The sequence below is a fragment of the Bidens hawaiensis genome, unplaced genomic scaffold, assembly GCF_021521415.1.
Source record: "Bidens hawaiensis isolate Kalapana, Puna unplaced genomic scaffold, B.hawaiensis_p1.1 tig00031842_1, whole genome shotgun sequence".
Classification (NCBI taxonomy): Eukaryota; Viridiplantae; Streptophyta; class Magnoliopsida; order Asterales; family Asteraceae; genus Bidens; species Bidens hawaiensis.
This window is the reverse complement of record NW_027495393.1, coordinates 112331-117687: the sequence shown is the minus strand read 5'-3', so window position 1 is coordinate 117687 and position 5357 is coordinate 112331.

The window sequence follows — 5357 nt, the reverse complement described above, 5'->3', positions numbered from 1 at the left end:
GAAGAAAACCGATATGGAGGACCAAATCAGCAGCAGCAACCCTAACGGTGGCAGTGGCGGTGGCGTACAACAATCGTCGTTGTCCTTGTTAGAGACGATGAAATCAGAAGTTTGGCGGCAGGGTTTAGAAAGCAGGGTTTTTGGTTTTATGATCGTTTTCTCTTACGATGTAAAGTTCCTTTTTTACCCTTTTTATTTAATTTTAAGTTAAGAAAAATGAGTGGCTACAAATGATTCTCAAAGTTCTCAAATTCAAAAGTGTTCTCATATGATCCCAATCCAGGGTTAGGATCCTAAGAGAACAAATTTAAATTGACGTGGCGCTTGTTGACGGTGTTTATTTTCTGGTTGATCGCCGTGCAGGTTAGTCTAACTCTTCAAAATCGTTGTATAAAAAGTTAAAATGTTTTGTAATTGTTGATTATTAGGTAATTTGTTTTGATTTTGTTATTGAGATTTGTTAATTATGAACTAATTTGAACATTAGAGATAATTTTGACAGTGCATAGAGAAATTAGGGTTAACTATGGTGTTAAGTCTTTACAGATTGCATATTTAGGTTTTATTTCATTATAAGCTCAAAATTATACTAATATATTGAATAAATGATAGTTCATAACATTATAGAATAATTATATATATATGTATATAGGTGTTTTTTGGTAATTGTACAAACATGAACATGCATGATGTTGTAATAGATTGCATATTTTAGGTTTTATTCATTATAGGCAAACATATTAAAGTAATTTATTGAAAATAAAAGGATAGAAAGTATATATATGAGTTTATATAGGTTTTTAAACTTGTGTAATAGTTAGTGTACTTATAGTTATTCAGTAAATTGTTTTATACATACATGGATGTTTATGAAAATGTTGTTAATTGTAACACCCCTGCTAAAGTGAAAACGCCTGAGTGTGACGTACAGATTGCTCAAACAAACGTGACACTATTAGATGACCATAATAACATTATTTCATTTTAAATCTTCATGTAACACAAGTTTATCTAATGATACAAGTTGTAATAAATAAACAAATGATAAGTTGTTCTTTGAATATCATATAGGCATGCTATGTGTCTTCTAACTTTCATCCTCCTATCTTTACACCTGTAACATATATATAAAATAAAGTCAGCTGCGAACATAGCTGGTGAGATTCTCACAGTTTGATATAATACGTAAAAAAAATCATACAATTCCATGAAACTTGTGAAATGAGCACATAAGGGTTCTTTACACTCGATGCAATGGACCTGAGTGTAAAGAACATACGAAGGTCCTTTCCAGTTGGGGCTACCAACGTACTCAGATATGAAGTCCCTTTTCCACTCGATGCAAATGGACCTAAGTGCAAAGGGGGGCGTATGATCATACTTATTGAGGCAACCACTTGAAATCCACGTATAAAACAAATAAGCAAGTAAGCACACAAGTCCATGATATGAATTGTAGTTTGTAAGCAATATCGTAAATATTTGAAGTTTTGTAGGATACATATGCTACCCAAAATATGAAAATGTTTAAAAAGGGGTTGTCAGAAACTCACCTCGAAATCAATGACAAACTTGTAAAGCCGAAAGCACAATGACGAAACCAAAGCAACCGAATGTGTGTTAAAGAATCCGAAAGAATGATCCACACGAACTATAAATAAATAAATACGAGACTCAATCGATAATCTACTTGATGGTTTTATTGTATAACTTGTAATGAATATTTTATATTATTTTACATTCTTTGATTATAATATTACTATTTATGTTTTAACGGAAAATCGGTTATTAATATGATTTAAGTATTCTAACGGCGGAATATGAAGTTTACATGTTCGAAATACTTGAACTATTGTTTATAAGTCGTAAATATAATTATTTCATTGACGAAACGATTTTTAGAAAAAATAAAGTTTACGTTAGATTAGTAAACGATTTTTAATAACGGCTTACGAAACCGGAAAACTTGGTTTTTAAGTTTAAAATTGTGAGATATATTTTATAGTTAATTTACATAATTTTTATTTAATTTAAAAAGGTTTTTATATTTTTTTATGATTTTTAATTGATTTAACATGATTAATAATTTATTAATAAACTGTTATAAAAAAAAGTGAAAAGAAATAAGTTCGTGTGTTAACCAGCTGAGCTAGACTTCATATTCGTTTATGTCTTGGTTCTTAATATTTAAATATAATAATAGTTTCATATGGATTTTATTAATAATAATAATAAACCGGTTCATAAAAACAAAACGCACATGACCCGGGTTTTGAACCCGGGTCTCATGGTTATGATGTAACAAGCTTAACCTGTTGAACCATGAGAACAGTTCAGTTTAGACATAAGAAAAGTTACATATAAAAACTTGTTAACTTCATCTTCTTCATCTCATTCAAGAACCCTAATTTCAATTGAGGATTTTGTTCATTGTTTGATTATTTAGTGTTAGGGGTTTTAATCGTTGGTCAAAAACTATTATAAAGTATATAACAATTACCCGAAATGGTCTTGGTTTGCGGGAGAACAGGGACTCGCCGGAGCCGAAGCCTTGCCGGATTATTACGGCTATAATAGAGAGAATCAGAAGGAAAGAAGGATATGAGCGAGTTGTAATGAGGCTTAGGTTCGTATTTATACTAACAATTTGGAGCGTTTACGCGTTAACTTGGTTAATTGATTTCCGAAAATTCCGGCGTTCATTACGGGATTGATTCGGTTGTTATAACGCAATTAAATGGTTTGTTAGGATGTTAAATTGCCGATAATTGGATTTTATATAATTTAAATGATTCAAAAACGCGTTTTAAGGTGGTGGCGGCCATCTCAGGCGCCGAAGAAAAACGGGGTAGGGACGGGTGGGTTGGGTCTTGCTTTATTATTTTATTGAAATTTGCAGTTTAGTCCCTAGAGTATTAAGTATTCTTAAAAACTGATTTATAAGTTTTAGTTTAGTATGGATTTAATATCTATCAATTTCATTTTTAACCCTAAACTTTGAAAAGTTAAACATTACGTTTTGTACCTAGGATTCCGCGTTTGACTCGTACGGCTCGATTAATGTTTAAGGCTCGGGATTTTGTAAACGAATCAATGAAGCAATAATCTAATAGATGTCGAACATCAAACGTTGGGAATACTATATTAATAGTAATCGATGAACAAAAGTACATTGAACAATAAACCGAGTCGAAAACATTGACAAACGTCAAACGAATCATGGGAATTTAATAATACATATTTATATATATATGAATATAAAAAAATCCAAAATTCAACACGGGTCGGGTTTTCGGGTTTAAAAAGTAACGAATGTTACATTAATGATTTTTTGTTTATTAATCAGGTGCAAATTTACAGTAGAAAAAAATGCCTAAACGTAAGTAATTTTAACATCATGTTAATTGTATATTAGCGGTAATGGTTACAGTGTTATTTATATATTTGTGTTAATCATTATGTAGGTAAGAAAAGTGAGAGGATAGTTGTGAAACGAGCATGCAGATTTTCTAATACATATGATGAGGCAATTGAAATTCAAGGTATTACCTAATTTTATATATGTTTAACTGCACAAAGTTAAAAGTTGTTGATGTTATTATATTTTGTTTGTACATATGTGTATAATGATGTTTTGTTTTAAAATTGTAGCTACACAAGTTTAAAAGTTATTGATGCTATTATATACTCCTTGTACATATGTGTATGTATAACAAATTGTTATACGTATATGTATGTATAATTTGATATACATATGTGTATGTATAATTTGTTATACATATATGTATACTGCATGTACATGTGTATGTATAATTTGTTATACATATGTGTATGTATAATTTGTTATACATATATGTATAGGCATGTACATATGTACATATGTGTATGTATAATTTGTTATACGTATGTGTATGTATAATTTGTTATACGTATATGTATACATATATGTGTAAGTGTATTATATAATGTTTGTATGTGTATAATTTGTTATACATTTATGTGTAAGTGTATTATACGTTTAATTAGGTTTAATTTTAGATGAAATTGTTAATTGTAAAATCTCTATTGTTGATTTTGTTTGTATGCATTGTAGACACCGATGATTTTCAAGAACCAATTGGGGGAAAACCAACAAAGACATCTAAAGTGCTTCAAAAGAAAAGTAAGGAATTCTTAATTTTTAATATATGTATACTGCATGTACATATGTATATGTATAATTTGTTATACATATATGTATACTATGGAGTTTTTTATACATATATGTATACTGCATGTACATATGTGTATGTATAATTTGTTATACGTATATGTATGTATAATTTTATATACATATGTGTATGTATAATTTGTTATACATATATGTATACTGCATGTACATATGTGTATGTATAATTTGTTATACGTATATGTATGTAAATATTTGTTATACATATATGTATGTATAGTTTGTTATACATATATGTATATTGTATGTACATATGTGTATGTATAATTTGTTATACGTATATGTATGTATAATTTGTTATACGTATATGTATACATATATGTGTAAGTGTATTATATACTGTTTGTATGTGCATAATTTGTTATACATATATATGTAAGTGTATTATACGCTTAATTAGGTTTAATTTTAGATGAAATTGTTAATTGTAAAATCTCTATTGTTGATTATGTTTGTATGCATTGTAGACACCGATGATTTTCAAGAACCAATTGGGGGAAAACCAACAAAGACATCTAAAGTGATTCAAAAGAAAATTAAGGATCCTTAATTTTCTTTTGAATCACTTTAGATGTCTTTGTTGGTTTTCCCCCAATTGGTTCTTGAAAATCATCGGTGTCTACAATGCATACAAACATAATCAACAATAGAGATTTTACAATTAACAATTTCATCTAAAATTAAACCTAATTAAGCGTATAATACACTTACACATTTATGTATAACAAATTATACATATACAAACAGTATATAATACACTTACACATATATGTATACATATACGTATAACAAATTATACATACACATATGTACATATTATCTCTAATGTTCAAATTAGTTCCTAATTAACAAATCTCAACAACAAAGTCAAAACAGATTATCTAATAATCAACAATTACACAACATTTTAACTTTTTATACAACGATTTTGAAGAGTTAGACTCACCTGCACGGCGATCAACCAGAAGATAAACACCGTCAACAAGCGCCACGGCGATTAACTAGAAGTAAACACCGTCAACAAGCACTGCGGAGAGAGGTGCGATTTTTTGCGAAACCCTAGATCGTTGTTCGTCAAGAGAGTTTCGTAACCGGCGGGAGGGAGGGGTGTTAACGCTTCGTTTGTGTG